General features: G+C 45.6%; 1 long non-coding RNA gene across 1 annotated transcript; it reads right to left on the minus strand.

Annotated features, from left to right (window-relative positions):
• Positions 1 to 15,768: 15,768 nt before the first annotated feature.
• Positions 15,769 to 18,888, minus strand: LOC120394419. Its single transcript, XR_005592283.1, has 3 exons — positions 18,789 to 18,888; positions 16,341 to 16,399; positions 15,769 to 15,904 (listed from the first exon to the last, which is right to left on the minus strand). It is a non-coding gene; the product is annotated as an uncharacterized LOC120394419 (long non-coding RNA).
• Positions 18,889 to 21,563: the final 2,675 nt, after the last annotated feature.

The raw sequence follows: 21,563 nt of genomic DNA on the forward strand, positions 1-21,563 counted from the left end.
AAACAGGGAAAGATTAAGAATGAACTCTCCAAACTGGATACTCTCATCAAAAACCAACCTTCCACACAAACTTCCTCGTGGCTGGACTTTACAAAAACTAGAGAAGCCATTTACAACACACACTTTGCTTCTCTACAGAGGAAAAGGATACTCAACTAGCTAAACTAACTACATACCACAAGGGGCCACAACAGTGGATCCTTAACCCACCCAGCAAGATTGTTAATCTTTCCAGCTATTCTCTTAGCCCAGCAGAAGAGTCTGTCCTATCTCGGGGCCTCTCCTTCTGACCCTCCACGCATTGTTTCATGTTCTCTGTGTATAGATAGATAGATAGATAGATAGATAGATAGATAGATATCTTCCTCCTGTATTTTCCCCTGCATGCATCCCATGAAGTAGCATGTAAAAGCTTATGCTCAAATAAATTTGTTACTCTAAGGTGCCGCAAGTTCTCCTGTTCTTTTTGAGGATAACTGCAGTGAATCAATCTCTGCACTAGGAATGCTGTAAGATGCTTCTCTCTGCTAGGACAGAAAACTCGGCTTTGCTAAAACTGTTCTCAGTAACCACACTGCAGTGAGTAGCCTGTCCTCACGGAGCCAACAGTTCACTTCCTTGAGCACCCCCAACTTAGGTCATAACCACACTGCACATACTCCTCTCCTCCTTCCCCAGCCACCTGTACAGTTTGCCCTCTGTCTATTCCAAGTTCTGGAACGGAAGTAAGTTTTCTTGTCAGCAAACACCGCCCCCCCCACCATCTTAACAGGGTGGCATTGTCTGATGCTCAAACTCATGCTGCAGCATTTTCAGTGCAGGGTGTCCTATCTGATCGAGATATCCGCTGTCAGGCTCAGGGTATAAGTACTTCTTGTCAGAAGCCTTCCAATGCTCCCTGAAACAGCAGGTGGCTATGAGGAGGGTTTTCCTCACTCTGTTCTCCTGTTTTAAAATGTGAAGGAAACATTCAAGAACAGCAGTGCTGTTACAAGACTCGCTCTTCCAGAGACACCTCCTCATAACAGGGCCCAGCACTGCCGCAACTTCAGCCCATCTCCTCCTTCGCACTCTGGTTGTCTAGGATGGGGACTCGGCCCTCCAGCCAGGTCACATTCAATTCCATCCCCTTTCTGAGGTAACCAAAGTCCAAACCAAATGATATAGCCCACAAATCAAAAGCAATAAGCAAGATCTTCTACCCCACCTGGGCCCGTCATTAGTTCCACTAGCCACATTAACAGAACATAAGCTCTACCATTCTTGAGCTCAAGTCTCTACAAACGTTTCACCGCCAGCTACCCATCCCATGTTCCACAGTTTTTCCCGCTCTTTTCATAGACTGCTGAATCATCAGAGGCCCAGCTCCCCCTGAGTCACTGACCCTCAGGACCTCTTCCCTGGAGTCCTTCCCCTTTTGTCTGCCTTTTCTTGGGCTAGCACCTGCTCCCCCATCTGTCTGGATGTGGTCTGGCCTTTTACAGGAACGCCTCACTTAAAGTCATCCTGGTTAACGTTGTTTCAATGTTAAGTTGCTGATCAATTAGGGAACATGCTCGTTTAAAGTTGGGAAATGCTCCCTTCTAATGGCGTTCGGCAGCCGCCTGTTTTGTCCCCTGCTTGCAGAAAGAGCAGCCCGTTGCAGCTAGCTGGTGGGGGCTTGGAACCAGAATGGACCAACAACCCGCCTATCAGCTCCCCACTCCCTTAATTTCCCTGTGCTGAAGCTGCCCAGGAGGCTATCAATTACAGGCTATCAATTGCAAGCAGTTCAGCTGTCCCTCCCGCCACTGCCACGTGCTGCTCCTGCCCTCTGCCTTGGAGCTGCTCCCAGAGAGTCCTGCTTGCTGTATGGGGCGAGGGGGTTAAAGAGAGGCAAATGTCAGGGTGTCTCCCCCTCCTCCCTGCTCCTGCACCCCACTTACCCCACCTTCCATAGAGCAGGGGGGACACATGGCTCTCTCTGCCCTCCCTCCTTTCCCGCTGCCTTGTAGAGTGTTGTGAGAGTTAACCCTTGAGGGCTCAGCCAATTGCTAATTCATCATTTAGCAGGGAGGGAAATATCCAACCCTCTGACTCCTCCACCTCAACCAAGCTTCACAATCATCATCACTGTGTACCAGTAGTAAATTGTTTGTTTAAAACTTATACTGCGGGTGTGCGTCTGTGCGTGTGTGTATATAATGTCTTTTGTCTGGTGAAAAAAACATTTCCCTGGAATTTAACCCCTTCCGTTACATCAATTCTTATGGGGAAATTGCATTTGCTTAAGATCGTTTCATATAAAGTCCTGTTTTCCAGGTTTGGCAACAGTAAAAAAGTTTAATGATTCAGACGCCATGATGAATAAAACTGTATCTAAAATACAGAGGCAAGGGTGGCCACCCTCAAGCAAAAAACTTGAGAAGGTATCCATAGAAACCTTCTCTGACAGTGGTTCTCAGGCAAAAGGTGACCAGCAAGGGAGATAAAGGAAAACAGGGGACAACACTGATGCCTTCATCAAACTAGACAGCAAAAAGCCTTGGCCCTATTGTGGAGTTTAGCTTGGAAGAGACCATTGCAGTATTAGGTTGCCGAATTCCTCCAAGAGCTAGCCGACTGAGAGGAAGCTGAATTTACAGCTTCTTTACCCTTTAAGGAAGAGGTCCCCAAACTGGGGGCCATGCCTCCATAGGGGGCACGGTGGAATGTTTGGGGGGACACAATGGGGCCCAGGCCAGCCACCACAGGGCGCTGGGAGGGAACGTCACTCAGCTCCAGCCTGACCCCAGCCACGACCCCAGCTCCTGGCCCCACACCCGGCCTCTCCCCCAGTACTCACCCCCAAACGCAGCCTGGGTGTGGCTCCGCACTCAACCCCAATCCTGGCCCCAGACCCTTCCCCAGCTGCAGCCACAGTTTCAGCCTCCTTAACTTTGTCCGCCTCCCTCTTCCCCCGGCCCCCCTCCTCCCCAGGAGTCGTGGCCATGCTCCCAGCCCCAGGGCGGTTGTGGCCAGGGGTAAAGGAGGGCACGTAAGGAGATAGCATAAGATAACACACTTAATCTCTGCAGGAGAACTCAAGCCTTAAAACAAATTATTATTTTTTATTATAAATGGAACCCTTCTGCCCCTCTGAGTTGGTAGCAACAAGGCCGGGTTCAGTATCCAGGGGTTCCATTTCAATAATGCAGTGAAAATGGGCTTGAGCCCCCACCCAGTGATCTGGGACAATTAGATACCACCCCTACCCGAGTGCCTCTAGGAGGCAATACTTCCCCTCTCGCAAGCACAGAGTCTGAGTGTAGCAAAATCCTTTTAATAAGGAGGGAAACTATGTGGCATCATGTTGGGGAAACACTACAACAGGATTCATAACACAAACCATGAGGAAAAGACCCACCTCCAAGTAAGTTTTGGCAGTGTCCTTTTCCCCTCAGGGTCTTTGTCCCTGGTCAGTGCCACCCCAGAGTTCAAAAGGGTGGGGCACACGAGGTGTTAAGAGGCACCTTATGTGGTCCGAGGCCGACTGCCCCGCCTCTCCATGGAGATCTGCTGCAGCCTTCACCATGAATGGCTCCGCTCCACCAGCCGGTCCGCTCCTCCAGCCGTCACGTGAGACACTCCAGTCGTCCCCGCAAACTGCTCCGCTCTGCTCACTGGTCCGTGGGCTGCTCCAACCCTCCTGCAAACTGCTCCACTCTGCCAGCCACTTAGCAATATATCTTCAGGCTCCTCCACTAGTTAACAGAGCACTCAGTGATCTCAGCTCAGTAATTTTAGCTCTTTTAGAAATTTCAGAATGTAGTAGGGGAGCCCCAGTCCTGTTGCATCATTGTCCCAAAGTGAATTCAGCTGATTTATACTTCATTTAAATGCTTAAAAATTTAGAGAATAAAATAGGATTTTAAAATCAATAGTATCCTGACAAATTTGAAAATTTCTATCCTAATAATAAATAATAATTAACAATAATAATTAACGCAGTCGATAGAGCTGTGTCCCTGCATTGTAATCAGAACATTTTAGTATCAATATTTATTTGGGTGGCACGTGCACACCCATCTCGGGCTGTGAGCAGCAGTTACAGAATTTTGTGGTTTAACCACGTCAGTATCTCTCTTCTGCCACCGAGACAAGACATGCAATAGTGTCTTCACTCAATGCTAAATAAAGGTAATGAAATAAAAAGAAAAATACTTAATCAAAGCCATCTGTCATGTTCCCCTCTTCCCCATGTAGTAAGAGGAGGCCCTGAGATATAAACCTTGGTATCAGAGGCCTGGTATGAGGCCTGAGGCCTAAACTAAAGTAATGGTCAAGACTTTGCTAACATAAAGCAAAGTTAAGCTGTGAGCCAGAGGCAGGCCCTGCTCACAGAAGCTGGCAAGGAAAGGGCTGATGCTGCAAGAAGATACGTACCTAAAAGGTACTGAACACTAGATATCAGAACATTCACATACTTGCACATTCCACACAGATAACAAAGAACAGGCTGGCCCATCCCAAGGACGGGGGCAAAAGGGTAATGTGATGGATAGAGTTGTTTTGATCGAACCAACATGTACAAGGTGAAAGGCAGCACCTTAATACGTAGAGGGGTTGTACCTTGCTACGTGGAGGGGTTGTACCTCATATGTCAGGTGTGATGAGTAACTTGTTTGTATCTGTGTATAAGAATGCATCCCTGGGGCGGTGTCTTTGTCCGGCCGAGGGGGCAGTGGAAAGTCCCGCCACTGACTGAGCCGTGTCCATTGCCAAGAGGCACTTTCTCGTAATATGCCCTGAGTTAGGCTAAGAAACCTACAGGGAACTGCAATTGTGTCCGAGGTCGCAATAAACCTAGTCGACGTGACTTTACATCTTACTGGACTCTGTGGTTATTGGAGGTTCTCGTCGGGTCTGCTGTGTCAGCTATCTGCGCAGAGCTGGGGCAGCACACAGAGGGAACACACGCACACAGCCGAGTGATATCAACATTGGAGAAAGCAGAGCACCACACTGGTAGCACTCTGACAACACTTCTGACAACACTGGTGACCCCGACTGCTGATCTGGTGAGTAAGAGAAGCTGCCGTGGTAAGAATCGCAATCCAACATGGCAGCAAACCTCGAGCTAGGGAACCCCCTGATCCCCTCCCTTTTTTTCCCCACGGAGTTTGCTAACTCCTGGACCATCTGGATTGCCAGTAAAAGGGGTCCATATGAATTTAAAAAAGAGAGTGGGGAAATATGGACTGGCATATGTAGAGCAATGGTAGAAACCGAGGCTCTGAGAAATAGTAATAAAAGTAAAAAAGCAACAATTTTGCAACTTATGTCTATGGCAGTGAGATGGCTTAAACAGCATGCTGGCATGCTGGCCAAACAAGTAACAGAAAAAACAGGAGAAGTAGAAGAGGTAACCCGGGCAGTCGAGCACTGGAAAGCCCAAGCTCTTTCAGCAGGGCAACAGGCAGTCCAGACTCATGATATGCTCGAGCAAGTAAAGCAGGAAAATAAAAAATTGGAGACAGCTGTAGAAAACCTGCAGAAGCAAAAAGTGCCGTCCCCTAGTGTTCAACGTACTTCAAGTACTGTTACGGTGCCTGAAGAATGGGGACAGAAGTGGAAAAAGGTGGCCCTAGAAAAATTAAAAGATGAAATGGGGTCCACTGCATTGCAACCATCACCTTATGATAAAAACCAGGTTCCAGTTAAACTTAAACTGGAACCTAGACTGGTGCCTGTCAGAATGAGACAAGTAAGTGCACCTAAGGAAAGAGTAGCAAACAATACTCTCACTGAATTGGTAAATCAAATGAAGGAAAAAATGGAACAATTCACAGAGCACATTAAGAGACAAGAGCTGCGACTCGATTTCAGGGGAGTGAATAAAAAAGAATTTCAAAGTAAAAAAGTGAAATTAAGCGGGTTGACACCTAGAATTGATGCATTAACACATGGAGTTGCCCAAAACCAGTTAACTGCAGCAAAAAAGGGCACTCCCACTATCCATTTGGCATGCACACAAAAGCAAAAAACACTTCAACCTCCCTGGCCACACAATAGCAGATCGTAAGGTGGCCATCGTGCAGCAAAAAAACTTCAGGACCAGACTTCAAAGAGAAACCGCTGAGCTTCAGTTCATCTGCAAATTTGACACCATCAGCTCAGGATTAAACAAAGACTGTGAATGGCTTGCCAACTACAGAACCAGTTTCTCCTCCCTTGGTTTTCACACCTCAACTGCTAGAACAGGGTCTCATCCTCCCTGATTGAACTAACCTCGTTATCTCTAGCTTGCTTCTTGCTTGCATATATATACCTGCCCCTGGAAATGTGGCTGCAGCTGGGGAAGGGTCTGGGGCCAGGATTGGGGTTGAGTGCGGAGCCACACCCAGGCTGCGTTTGGGGGCGAGTGCTGGGGGAGAGGCCGGGTGTGGGGCCAGGAGCTGGGGTCGTGGCTGGGGTCAGGCTGGAGCTGAGTGACGTTCCCTCCCAGCGCCCTGTGGTGGCTGGTCTGGGCCCCATTGTGTCCCCCCAAACATTCCACCGTGCCCCCTATGGAGGCATGGCCCCCAGTTTGGGGACCTCTTCCTTAAAGGGTAAAGAAGCTGTAAATTCAGCTTCCTCTCAGTCAGCTAGCTCTTGGAGGAATTCGGCAACCTAATAGTGCAATGGTCTCTTCCAAGCTAATCTCCACAATAGGGCTAAGGCTTTTTGCTGTCTAGTTTGATGAAGGCATCAGTGTTGTCCCCTATTTTCCTTTATCTCCCTTGCTGGTCACCTTTTGCCTGAGAACCGCTGTCAGAGAAGGTTTCTATGGATACCTTCTCAAGTTTTTTGCTTGAGGGTGGCCACCCTTGCCTCTGTATTTTAGATACAGTTTTATTCATCATGGCATCTGAATCATTAAACTTTTTTACTGTTGCCAAACCTGGAAAACAGGACTTTATGTGAAACGAACTTAAGCAAATGCAATTTCCCCATAAGAATTGATGTAACGGAAGGGGTTAAATTCCAGGGAAATGTTTTTTTCACCAGACAAAAGACATTATATACACACACGCACAGACGCACACCCGCAGTATAAGTTTTAAACAAACAATTTACTACTGGTACACAGTGATGATGATTGTGAAGCTTGGTTGAGGTGGAGGAGTCAGAGGGTTGGATATTTCCCTCCCTGCTAAATGATGAATTAGCAATTGGCTGAGCCCTCAAGGGTTAACTCTCACAACACTCTACAAGGCAGCGGGAAAGGAGGGAGGGCAGAGAGAGCCATGTGTCCCCCCTGCTCTATGGAAGGTGGGGTAAGTGGGGTGCAGGAGCAGGGGGAGACACCCTGACATTTGCCTCTCTTTAACCCCCTCGCCCCATACAGCAAGCAGGAGTCTCTGGGAGCAGCTCCAAGGCAGAGGGCAGGAGCAGCACATGGCAGTGGCGGGAGGGACAGCTGAACTGCTTGCAATTGATAGCCTGTAATTGATAGCCTCCTGGGCAGCTTCAGCACAGGGAAATTAAGGGAGTGGGGAGCTGATAGGCGGGTTGTTGGTCCATTCTGGTTCCAAGCCCCCACCAGCTAGCTGCAACGGGCTGCTCTTTCTGCAAGCAGGGGACAAAACAGGCGGCTGCCGAACGCCATTAGAAGGGAGCATTTCCCAACTTTAAACGAACATGTTCCCTAATTGATCAGCAACTTAACATTGAAACAACGTTAACCAGGATGACTTTAAGTGAGGAGTTCCTGTAAAAGGCCAGACCACAGCCAGACAGATGGGGGAGCAGGTGCTAGCCCAAGAAAAGGCAGACAAAAGGGGAAGGACTCCAGGGAAGAGGTCCTGAGGGTCAGTGACTCAGGGGGAGCTGGGCCTCTGATGATTCAGCAGTCTATGAAAAGAGCGGGAAAAACTGTGGAACATGGGATGGGTAGCTGGCGGTGAAACGTTTGTAGAGACTTGAGCTCAAGAATGGTAGAGCTTATGTTCTGTTAATGTGGCTAGTGGAACTAATGACGGGCCCAGGTGGGGTAGAAGATCTTGCTTATTGCTTTTGATTTGTGGGCTATATCATTTGGTTTGGACTTTGGTTACCTCAGAAAGGGGATGGAATTGAATGTGACCTGGCTGGAGGGCCGAGTCCCCATCCTAGACAACCAGAGTGTGAAGGAGGAGATGGGCTGAAGTTGCTGCAGTGCTGGGCCCTGTCATGAGGAGGTGTCTCTGGAAGAGCGAGTCTTGTAACAGCACTGCTGTTCTTGAATGTTTCCTTCACATTTTAAAACAGGAGAACAGAGTGAGGAAAACCCTCCTCATAGCCACCTGCTGTTTCAGGGAGCATTGGAAGGCTTCTGACAAGAAGTACTTATACCCTGAGCCTGACAGCGGATATCTCGATCAGATAGGACACCCTGCACTGAAAATGCTGCAGCATGAGTTTGAGCATCAGACAATGCCACCCTGTTAAGATGGTGGGGGGGGGTGTTTGCTGACAAGATAACTTACTTCCGTTCCAGAACTTGGAATAGACAGAGGGCAAACTGTACAGGTGGCTGGGGAAGGAGGAGAGGAGTATGTGCAGTGTGGTTATGACCTAAGTTGGGGGTGCTCAAGGAAGTGAACTGTTGGCTCCGTGAGGACAGGCTACTCACTGCAGTGTGGTTACTGAGAACAGTTTTAGCAAAGCCGAGTTTTCTGTCCTAGCAGAGAGAAGCATCTTACAGCATTCCTAGTGCAGAGATTGATTCACTGCAGTTATCCTCAAAAAGAACAGGAGAACTTATGCACCTTAGAGTAACAAATTTATTTGAGCATAAGCTTTTACATGCTACTTCATGGGATGAATGCAGGGGAAAATACAGGAGGAAGATATCTATCTAATCTATCTATCTATCTATCTATATATACACAGAGAACATGAAACAATGCGTGGAGGGTCAGAAGGAGAGGCCCCGAGATAGGACAGACTCTTCTGCTGGGCTAAGAGAATAGCTGGACAGATTAACAATATTGTTGGTGGGTTAAGGATCCACTGTTGTGGCCCCTTGTGGTATGTAGTTAGTTTAGCTAGTTGAGTATCCTTTTCCTCTGTAGAGAAGCAAAGTGTGTGTTGTAAATGGCTTCTCTAGTTTTTGTAAAGTCCAGCCACGAGGAAGTTTGTGTGGAAGGTTGGTTTTTGATGAGAGTATCCAGTTTGGAGAGTTCATTCTTAATCTTTCCCTGTTTGCTGTATAGGATGATGGTCAGGTGGTTCCGCAGTTTCTTTGAGAGTGTGTGGCACAATCTGTCAGCATAGTCTGTGTGATACGTCGATTGTAATGGATTTTTTACCCTCAGTCCTTTTGATATGATGTCCATCCATTTGCATTTGGAAAGAAAGATGATGTCTGTCTGTATCTGTGCGAGATTTTATGAAATTGATGAATTTCCACTCCATACGGCTGAATTCAGTGCCTTGCATAATGACAGGTTTCAGAGTAGCAGCCATATTAGTCTATATTTGCAAAAGTACAGGAGTACTGGTGGTACCTTAGAGACTAACAAATTTATTTGAACATAAGCTGTGGACTACAGTCCACTTCATCGCATGCATGTAGTGGAAATACAGTAGGAAGATAGATATAGATATATAAACACAGAGAACCTGAAACAATGGGTGTTACCATACACACTGTAATGAGAGTGATCACTTAAGATGAGCTATTACCAGCAGGAGAGAGAAGAACTTTTTGTAGTGGTAATCAAAACTTTATGTAATGACTCATACACTCCCCGTTTTTATTTAAGCCTAATGTAATGGTGTCCATTTGGCAAATTAATTCCAATTCAGCAGTCTCTGGCTGGAGTCTGTTTTTAAGTTTTATTGTTGTAATTGTGTGACTTTTAGGTCTGTAATCGAGTGACCAGGGAGACTGAGGTGTTCTCCGACTGGTTTCTGAATGTTATAATGCTTGACGTCTGATTAATGTCCATTTCTTCTTTTCCGTAGAGGCTGTCCGGGTTGGCCAATGTACATGGCAGAGGGACATTGCTGGCCCATGATGACATTTATCACATTGGTAGATGTGCAGGTGAATGAGCCTCTGACAGTGTGGCTGATGTGATTAGGTCCAATGATGATGTCCCCTGAATAGATATGTGGACAGAGATGGCAAAGGGCTTTGTTGCAGGGATAGGTTCCCGGGTTAGTGTTTTTGTTGTGTGGTCTGTGGTTGCTGGTGAGAATTTGCTTCAGGTTGAGGGGCTGTCTGTAAGCCAGGACTGTCCTGTCTCCCAAGATCTGTGAGAGTGATGGATCATCCTTCAGGAGAGGTTGTAGATCCCCAGAGCAGTGCCGCTGATTGGAAGGGATATGTTGTCCCCAAATGTGAAATAGTTATGGGTGAGGAAAAAGCCACAAAGTTCGGCCCCCATGTTTGCCGTGACTTAGAACAACGCTTCCTCAGCTCTCGTCTCCTAACGCCCCTGCTTTCCTTGCGCTTGTTCTAAGTCACGGCAAACCTGGTGGCCGAACTTTGTGACTTTGTCCTCACCCATAACTAGTTCACATTTGGGGACAACATATACCTTCCAATCAGCGGCACTGCTATGGGGACCCGCATGGCCCCACAGTATGCCAACATTTTTATGGCTGACTTAGAACAACGCTTCCTCAGCTCTCGTCCCCTAACGCCCCTGCTCTACTTGCGCTACGTTGATGACATCTTCAGCATCTGGACCCATGGAAAAGAAGCCCTTGAGCAATTCCACCAGGATTTCAACAATTTCCACCCCACCATCAATCTCAGCCTGTACCAGTCCACACAAGAGATCCACTTCCTGGACGCTACAGGTTTAATAAGCGATGGTCACATAAACACCGCCCTATAGCGGAAACCTACGGAGCGCTCTACTTACCTACATGCCTCCAGCTTTTATCCAGACCACACCACACGATCCATTGTCTACAGCCAAGCTCTACGATACAATCGCATTTGCTCCAACCCATCAGACAGAGACAAAAACCTACAAGATCTCTATCAAGTGTTCTTATAACTACAATACCCACCTGCTGAAGTGAAGAAACAGATAAACAGAGCCAGAAGAGTACCCAGAAGTCACCTACTACAGGACAGACCCAACAAAGGAAGTAACAGAACACCAGTAGCCACCCCATTATCCCTCAACTAAAACCTCTCCAGCACATCATCAAGGATCTACAAGCTATCCTGAAGGATGATCCATCACTCTCACAGATCTTGGGAGACAGGCCAGTCCTTGCTTGCAGTCAGCTCCCGAACCTGAAGCAAATTCTCACCAGCAACCGCAGACCACACGACAAAAACACTAAGCCAGGAACCTATCCTTGCAACAAAGCCCCTTGCCAACTCTCTGTCCACATATCTACTCAGGGGAAACATCATAGGACCTAATCACATCAGCCACACTATCAGAGGCTCGTTCACCTGCACATCTACCAATATGATATATGCCATCATGTGCCAGCAGTGTCCCTCTGCCATGTACATTGGCCAAACCGGACAGTCTCTACGGAAAAGAAGAAATGGACACAAATCATTAAATAAGGCTTAAATAAAGACTGGGAGTGGATGGGTCATTACACAAGGTAAAACAATTTCCCCATGTTTATTCTCTTCCCCCCCCACACACCCCACACACACAAACACTGGTCTTCACAACTTCTTGTCAACTGCTGCAAATAGACCATTTTGATTACCACTACAAAAAGTTTTTTCTTCTCTTTGAATATATATCTATATCTATCTTCCTACTGTATTTTCCACCTCATGAATCCGATGAAGTGGGCTGTAACCCACAAAAGGTTATGCTCAAGTAAATGTGTTAGTCTCTAAGGTGCCACAAGTACTCCTGTTCTTTTTGCGGCTACAGACTAACACGACTGATGCCGTCCAGTAGCACTGGTTTTGAACGGAGAGAATGCAGATGGATTTTGATCCCCGATAGCAGCTGTTTCTTTGTGCTGGTATAGTATAGAGTTTGCAGGGAAGGCTCAGAACTGCAGTATAGTTTACCTGCCAGACATCATGTGGTGGAATTTGAAACGGCATGGCCACAGGGACCATCCCTGGTGGTGTGTAGTCTCTCATCTGGTGACTGCTGGGAAGACAAAAAGCAACAAACAGGAACTTAGTAATAGCTTGAAAAAGAAGGAAGTTTCAGAGTCTTTGCTATGATGAGACATCAGAGACAAATGGCTTTTTCCTTCTATTTTAAATGGATTTCTTTGTACAAAGGCCATTCCCCATGGTATTAGCATTGTGTGGTGTATAGATACCCATAGAACTATAACCAGCTATGGTACAACAGCCTCCTCTGAGACAATATTTAGAAAAGGATAGGAATAAAAACCCTGATGGAAGCCTCTCTACTGTGTTTCAATGAACTGGGGAGAGCATTCCATGAAGATGACCTGCTGGAAACTGGGAAAAGAGATGATCTGAGAGAGAGTTGGAATGTCCCTTGGCTGTGGGACCCAGGAAGAAATAGGATCCTGCTTGATCTTTTACATCCTCTCTCCCTCCCCTTGGGCACCAGTCATTGCTACTTACTTTAAAGGTGGGCTGGACCCATGGATTTCCATGATTCACTTGGTATCATTCTCCACCTAGAAGACCTGCAGGTCCCAGGAAGAAATAGGATCCTGCTTGATCTTTTACATCCTCTCTCCCTCCCCTTGGGCACCAGTCATTGCTACTTACTTTAAAGGTGGGCTGGACCCATGGATTTCCATGAGGAGCCTGAAAGAGAAGGGAAAGCAGAGTTAATGTCACACAACCTAGAAGTATATTAGTCTGCTAAACATCAAGTGTTTTGGGAGAGGGGTTCCTTCTCAAATGTTGACACATTCACTTGGTATAATTCTCCGCCTAGAAGACCTACAGGCGCTCACGCAGCTCCCTTGATTCTAAAGTGGTGTTAGAAAAGAAATCACCTTAGTGACTGAAGTGCTGAATTCCTCATTCTCATCTTCATTAATGACTGTACATATTTCTCAGTTATCCCTGCCCATAATAACTCAGCAAAAGATGGTTTGCTCTTTCTTATACTATTTACATCTCATGTGTACCAAACACCCTTAGTGATTTGGTTGTAAAGCATCACTTCTCTTTAGAGCAAAACCAATCCTGGCAGTGTAAGGAAGGAAACAATGCTGAGAAAAGTGAGGCTGGTTTGATACTAATTATGTTGCATCTCCTGCAAGCAGACAGATTTGTCTGTCTCCAAATGGCCACTGGTGGTAGCTGCCTAGCATGGGAATAGAGAACTGCTGTGGAGGGCATGTCAAGCTGTGGGGTTGGATGTTTGCAAGTTCTCTTCCACCTCCCCCTATAGTATAATGGCAGTGGGTCACACAGTCAACATTTCATCCTCTTTGTCTTCTCTGAAATATAGTTCTAGTTTGTTGTGGCTGGAAATGCAGGATGTGGCCTCCAAAGAGGCACAAGGAGATTTTAAGAAGCACTAAATGTTTCATAATCGTTCAGCAAACTGAATGCTGCTGCTGCTAAAAAAAAAGACATCCTCTGAAAAATGCAAGAAGGTGCAGCAAACAGCACATTCAGTCATCCAGTTCAATCCTCCCCTAGAGAACTGTAGAAATCACTTACCTCCTGACCCTCTGAAAGGAGAGGAAGTAATATGGCTGCTCTTTGGCTGCGCAGAGTTGCTGAAAAAAGAGAGAAGGCATTCATTAGATGGGGAAGACAGCTGCTACCGAATTGAGGAGATCGGGGGACATGGTTTGAGCTCAATAGCTTGTCCTTCAGAGGGACTTGACATTAAGAGTGGACCAAGCTGGGGTGTCTGTAAAATTAACGGCAATTATTGCATTCTCCCATGGTGCTGCTGGCCAGTTCCCAGCCCTCTCCATTCTTCTTTCCGAACCCCACCATTCAATGGGCTAAAGTGAGGCATGAGAGGGTGTGAGTCATGGAAAGGCCACACCACATTTAAGAGTTGACATGTTTTTATTTCTGCTCCTCGTCATCTAGAGCTCACTTGCCACATTGTCCCTTTAGGGGCACCCTCTGACTCTGTGCAAATTCAGGGTGTTCACAGCTCCCCTCCACCCTCCCTGGCCTGTAGCTACAAGCTCACAGACAATCCTGTAATCTTCCCCAGCGGATATTAATTGAAAGATTCCATAGTTGTTTCTTGGATGCTACCATTTTTGTTCAAACTCCTCCACCTAACTCTCCTTTTCAGTTCTTAGTTATTCAGGATAGTAAGGAACAGGGCAGATCCAACTGCAGACATTGGCAGTCAACTTGTTTGCCATAGCAATGACTGAGCCATCGAAGCATTGCACAAATGATATAATAAAAAAAAGACATTTCCCACTCAGCAAAGGAAAGGGATAGGAGAGAATAGGACTATCACTACACAGATAGTAGCAGGATGAGGTTGGGAGGGAGGAAAAGGACTGTTTGCATTGCAAGAAGATGTTAAGAGGAGGAAGAATGGTTGGGGCCTGTTGGTGGTCAGACAAAACCCCATCTTTCCTAAAACAACTGCAGAGAATTTGTCTTGTGAGTGCATTTTTTAGAATGGTGGCAACCGTATTCCATGGCTGCACTCAAAACCTTGTATGTATATGTACATCTACCCACTTGCCCTCCCTCTCCATGTGCACACAGACAAAGAATCCTAATGCTCACTCTCTGGCAGAGGGTCCACTCTCTTCCAGCAAAGCTATGTACTGGCTGTAGATCTGTGCCTCTGACAGACCGGGGGCAGGAAAAGGAAGGTCATTTCTTAAAGAGGCCCAGGAGGGAGCACTCATCCTAAAATAAAATGAACGACAAGGAAATATTAGCATCAGGGGAGCAATTCCCTTCTCTATCTCCTGCTTCCCCATATGATATGATCCATGTTAACAACACCACATGATCCCACCTCCCAGTAAGATCCCTGTTAATCCAATTTCCTTCCGTTTTCCAATGAAAGCTGTATTTTATTAACTAGCAGAAATATCAAAGCCTATTTTGGAAACCCATCTCCTAAGTATCTCCAAAGTCTCATATCACGTCATTGGGCGAGAGACTCACTGGTGTTCCTCTCCAATGGCTGCCTAACCCCTCCATGGCCTTCAGCCATCACAGCAGGTGCTTTGTTCCATCACACCTTAGTAACTCAGTCAGAGATTAGGGGCCTATTACAGGAGTGGGTTGCTGCGGTTCTGTGGCCTGCAATGTGCATGAGGTCAGATCACGATGATCCCTTCTGACCTTAACATCTGTGAGCTATTGTTGTTGCTCTTGGTCACAGAGGGAGAAAACTCCATCTCATCAGGGAGGAGGTAGGATGTTACTCAGAGGCATTGAATCTTAAGGAATATTCTCCTTACAAGTGATTATTGGGCTCTTTAAAGGAACTGTCTGTTGCTCCTTCCCAGACTGGACAGTAGAAATGGCTTGATAAAGACCCTGACAACATAGTAGTTGTCTTCCTCACCTTGAGCCTGCCCTACAGTCTACAGTGAAACACAAACAGTGAAACTGTCATCAACCTAGAGATGCGAGTACTTCATTTTCTGTCCCTGACTCCCTTCTTTCTCCTCTTTGAAGAGGAGCCTCATCACTTGAAAAGCGAGTCCAATGCTGAGGGCCTGAGCCCTCCCAGAGTATTTTAAACCCAGACTTGACTGGGGTCTAGGCAGGATAGAGATCTCTGCCTGTGGGAAGTGTTTTTCAATGACTGCTGCATCCACACTTTCCGAATGGTGGGAGTTCGGCTCCCCGAAGTGCTGGATACTCAGGGGAGGAGGAAGCTGATCCCAGAATTACCTGCTTAATGAGGCTTGATATGCCTTTGTGGCATATAAGGAGCCTTCACTGGGCATAAAGAAGGCAGTGAGGGGCCAGAGGGATGCAGCAAATTTACTGCGGAGATGGGGTCTGGCCCTCGATGGCCCCTTCATCCTAAATAAAATGGAAACAACAAAATATTAGTAGTGAGTTCCCGATAATAATAATAAAGTATCAATAAGCACAGCAATTTAGGGACAGTGCTAGAAGGAAAACAGTGAAGAGTAGAGGAGCTAAATCATTGCTGACTCTAATATTGAACGGGAAACCCCATTGAAAATGGTGGCTTAATGCACCTTTCAGGTACCTAGAAAAAGGATATTGAGGAACGGGATCTCTGAGAGGAACCCAGACATTCAGCAACACAACAGTCAAGAGATTAAGAAGGAGACATGATTCGTTCTATACTAAGAGCTGCCTGCAGGGTTATCTGGGAAGCTGTCAGCCTCTGTGCCATTCGGAGACTGTTGGCTTAACTATGCGACTTTAACGCTCATCTTTCCCGACCGCCACACGATATAATGTGTGTAATGCAAAACTCTTTTCTTACCAAGAATCCAGCGTTGATTTCACGTAATCCATCCTCCTCTGATGGTACTCCGATTGTAACTGGATAAAAGAGACATTCACACTAGACATTAATCAAATTTTCTAGGAGTTAAACGGCAATCTCTGACAAAAGGAGTAAATTGCCTAGAATAGGAATTGAGGTTCCATCACTGGAGATCTTGAGAAATGACTTAAATTAGTGTATTCTCTATTTTCCACACTGTAGATGATCTTGTAAGAGAGTTCCTTTCCTGTACTTTTTTGATACTGCTTTGCTTTGTACTGAGTTTATTTCTTCAAACCATCAGAAAGGGCTGTGTTTACTTCTGATGGTCCATGGAGAATAGATAAAGAAGAACGGAGTTAGTTGAATTGATGGGAGATTCATATAGTGGAGAATCTGAAATGATGTGGGTGGGGGTAGGAGGGGTAGAGTCGATGATCAGCCAAATTCCACCCAAACCTGATCAGCAAGGAAGCTACTCAGGAAAGGGTATGTTTCTCATCATGACTGTCATCTTGTTTTATTATCACTGTACTCTGCAGGAGCAAAATCCATAGATGCTCTGGTGATTGGTAATACATACAAACCTTTGATCACTAGCTAGGGAAGGGATTAGAATCGACATTCGAAGGACTTTCCCCCAGGTGATTATCGCCTCATAAATGACACAGGACAGGAATTTATCCAGCAATGATGTGATTTGTGCAGCTGGGCCTGGTAGTCAAACTGTTTCCATATCTCTCATACAACAGAAATATGGAAATCCTTCTCTTCAGAAGCCCCCAGTGAGCAAGTGTGACAATGGACTGCTCTGCTAGTTCCTTCAGGAGAAGTCCAAAATTAGGCTGGTAGCCCTTGGAAAGGCATGTAGCTTCTTTACCCCACACACCAGCTGCTTTTTCAATTCAGTTAATGTCCCACAAAATAAATGACAAACCAGCATTTTCAACCAAGAGTGAAATAACTCCTCTGCCTCGCTGTGGCCGTTAACTCTCCCAGAGCCCTTATGTAAAGAAACGTCATCATATGCAGCCCTAGGGGCTGCATTCCAGCATGTGCTCTTTGACCAGTCCTTTCCCAGATGTACCCATCATGCACCACAGAACTGGATAATACACAGGGTGCTGCCCTCAGATCATCTAGGAGCTGCCTTAGGTATCTCATGAGTATGTCTGAAATCCCTAACCCAGGAAGCGGGCAGAACTTCTAAAATAGCTACAATTCAGCAACCCACTAATCAGCTCTTCCTGATACAAAGCTGAGCACTGACCTGAGCTGAATGCACTGATGGCTGGTCTTGGGCCAGGGACTTCATAATGAGGGTGTGCCATGCCAACCAGGTCTGATGTCCATAAAAGGGCAACGGACATACAGCCTTGCCCTGCCTACACAAGCCTTTGTGATCATAGTGCCCTCTCTAGAGACTAGTCCAGTCAAAGCCCAATAGGAACTTACAAAAGGGTTGGTGTCTTTAAGGAAATACTGATAAATGTCCTTAAAGACCGAACTTTTCAAGAAGGACTTTTTTGATACTAGTCAAAGTGCCTGCACTCAGCTAGCAACTAACTTGCTTCCAAGATTCTTAAAAGTGGCAACAATTATTAAGCCAGAATGTACACTGTGGAGTAGGTAACTATTATCTCTGTTTTAAAGATGGATAAACAGAGACTCAGTGATGATATTAGGATATTTATCAGCTATGAAAGAAATCACTTTCTGTTTCTGTGAATAAATATAGATGATATTAATAACATTTTCTACACTAAGGGTGTGATTGAAAGTTCACTGGAGTCCATAGGATCACCATTGAATGAATGCAATTGGTTTGGAATTAGCCCCTTAGATAACAAAACATTGTGCTTTCAAGGACCTCAAAATGCCAAAGAATAATTAATTCATAACTTTTTTAATACTTACCATTATCCCCGTTTTCAGGATGAATAAAGTGAGACACCTCAAAGGTCGAGGATTGCCAAAATTAATGTTAATCAATGCCTGAAGTGAGTGAGGAGTTTTGCTTAATCCCGAATCTACTCACCAGAGCCCAAATGAGTGAGAATTCCTGCCGAATCTCCAGATTTTTTACAGCGCCCCCCCCCCCCCCCCAGACCCACCATGTGGACATTTTCTGAAAGCCACAATCTGATTAAAGTCAATGGGATTTTGGATTTTATTGTCCAAATGTATCAGTGAGCAGAGAACTCTGACTGACTATACTATAGTTGGACTCACCATGCCAGTGGACATTCTGCTAAAATTGCTCACATGCTGAGTTACAAGCTTGTATTTATTCCTTGTGTGTTACATGGGCATAGTGTAGCTTGACAAGGACAGAAGAAATGTTTTAAGAACTCCTAACTAGTCTGAGACCCTGTGAAACCACAACTCAATTAGTATATAGCTTACACTGCTGTGTTACATTGGCCATCTGAAAAATTCACTTACTTCTATCACAGGCCTGTCTGCCAAGTCTCACACTGATTGAAATATCCTCAGCGCCAGCCAGTTCTCCCAGAGGCCAAGTTGAGCACTGACTTGAGCTCAGTGCCCCAGTAGCTATGTGTGAGCCCGGTGATGCCATAATGAAAGCTGTACCACAATCGCCATGACAACTAGGTGCTAACTCCTACCAGGGAATATGTTGGGTCTTATGTATGTGTGCATCCCTGCTTGGTCTGCCCAAGTTTTTGTGATTATCTTGCCCTCTCTAGCCCAGAAAGAGGATAAAAGCCCAAATGTTAAGGAGATCTGAGAGTGATGCTTCTTTCGTTCAAGTGACCGAGGCCCTTTTTTGAATTTATGATCCTGAGAGCTTAGCACAGGAGCATAAAGTACCTGGCTTCTGTTGTGTCTGTCTGCATTCAGCCTCCGATTTAGTAACATCTGGGACCGTAGTTAATTCTAGCGGAGTTTGGAAGAGGAGCTTGAGAATCAGGAGAGCTGGTTTCCCATTGTAGTTATGCTCCTGGTTGTCTGTGACTTGCCAAAGTTACTGAACAACCCTGCCCCAGGGATAGAATGGGGATAAAAGCACCTAGACTCTTCTTTTTAGGTAAAGCAGTGTGTTTTTCATTCCTAGGATGCTTTGGGGGAGGGCCAAATAATTATTTTGTGCTCTAGGGGTGCATTGAGAGCAGAGTTCAATTGATTTGGATCACTGGTGAGAAGTAGGGAGAGGGGTTTGGCCCAATCTATGAATCTTCTCTTAATTCTATTGATTACTTCAGAATTCCCAGTTCTCTCTCTGAGGTTTGACAGGTTCTTGTCCCAAGATCAGGCCTAGTATGATTAAAATTCCTATTTAGTTGGGAACCCTGATGTGCACAGTTGCAACACTTACATTTTAGGAACCCTTCCGCATTTACAGTAGTTAATACATTTAGCAAAGTCACAAACACTCTAACCCAGCAAGGTAGATAGAGGTGATACATCTGAACATCCATATACTCACACCATCCTTGGAGAACAACCTGATATGCTAGCCATCACCTTCCTTATCATCACCAGTGGCTATCATCCTAGTATCTCCCAAGGGCTACATTTCTCTTCCTCCTGCAGGCAGGCTGGGTAACAACTTTGATCCTATGTTATGCTGATGCCACTATGTCCGATGTATATTCAGTGGGAGTTTCGTGCCTCTTCCTTATTTGAATGTCCTCGCTCTGCTCACGTTGGGTTGCCCTTCTCCTCTAGGTTAGTTTATTAACGATCTCAGCTTTTTGTAAGAGACATCAATTCGTTGCCATGGCACTGTTTTGGTCAGACTTCTGCAGATGTTCTATCCTAAGATATCCAAAAGCTGGTGTTAGCTCATGTTCGTGTGGGTCGCTGGTGTTGTTATGGACCGACTTCTCCCTTCAAACTCTGTTCCCAGTTCCCCCAAACTTAAGGGCAACCGTTCAGCCATTTCTCTGAGCCAGACTTGGAAGGCTTCAAGCCTTATGCTAACTGCTGCAGCCAGTGTCTTGTAGGCTAGAAGCCTGTAGGTTCCTTTGTTACTGCCAATTAAAATAAATGCTAAAGCTGGTTCTATGGGCTACAAGAGGAGAGTGAATTTCCTTTTTGTGATTGGGGTGAGTTTGTTGGGAGTTGGAGGTTTTTAGGAGTAATTTTTTTTTTTTGGTGGGAGGGGAAGTTGAATTAGTTTTGTCTGTTTGGGTGATGATTTGGGTGTGGTTGCTAGGAGAGGCAATGGCATTGTCTTTTGTTACTCCAGAGTGTAGGGCTGGGAGCTGAAATGGGTTTAATTGCTAGGACATGTTTGGCTTGCATTAGCCCCAAGAGAAACACACATGAAAAGCTTCGATAATAAAGCCTCTATAATCAAAGCCTCTACAATAAGCACATTTTTATGTCCTTTGGGGCTAATGCAAACCAAACAGTTTGGGGATCCTTCGTTTGTTTAGGAAGTAGGGCTGTCAAGAAATTTTAAAAATTAGTTGCGATTAATTGCGGTGTTGAACAATAATAGAATACCATTCATTGAAATATTGTTGGATGTTTTCTACATTTTCAAATATATTGATTTCAGTTACAATGTAGAATACAAAGTGTGCAGTGCTCAGTTGATATTTTTCATATTTTTCTAACAAATATTTGCACGGTAAACCCCAAAAGAAATAGTAATTTTCAATACCTCATACAAGTACTCCTACAAGTACTGTAGTACAATCTCTTTATCATGAAAGTTAAACGTGCAAATGGCACCGTTGCAGCTGGTGTAGCAAGATAGTTACATGCCAGATGTGCTAAAGATTCATATGTGCCTTCATGCTTTGATCACCATTCCAGAGGACGTACATCCATACTGATGACGGGTTCTGCTCCATAATGATCCAAAGCAGCGAGGACTGGCGCATGCTCTTTTTCACCTCCTGAGTCGATACCACCAGGAGAAGTTTGATTTTCTTTTTTGGTGGTTTGGGTTCTGTAGTTTTTGCATCGGAGTGTTGCTCTTGTAAGACTTCTGAAAGCATGCTCCACGCCTTGTCCCTCTCAGGTTTTGGAAGGCACTTCAGATTCTTCAACCTTGGGCTTGAGGTCTGTAGTTATCTTTAGAAATCTCACATTGGTACCTTCTTTGCATTTTGCCAAATCTGCAGTAAAAGTGTTCTTACAACGAACAACATGCTAGGTCACCATCCGAGACTGCTAGAACATGAAACATAGGGCAGAATGTGGGTAAAAGAGAGAAGGAGACATACCATTCTCCCCCAAGGA

This window comes from Mauremys reevesii, unplaced genomic scaffold, assembly GCF_016161935.1.
Source record: "Mauremys reevesii isolate NIE-2019 unplaced genomic scaffold, ASM1616193v1 Contig57, whole genome shotgun sequence".
Classification (NCBI taxonomy): domain Eukaryota; kingdom Metazoa; phylum Chordata; order Testudines; family Geoemydidae; genus Mauremys; species Mauremys reevesii.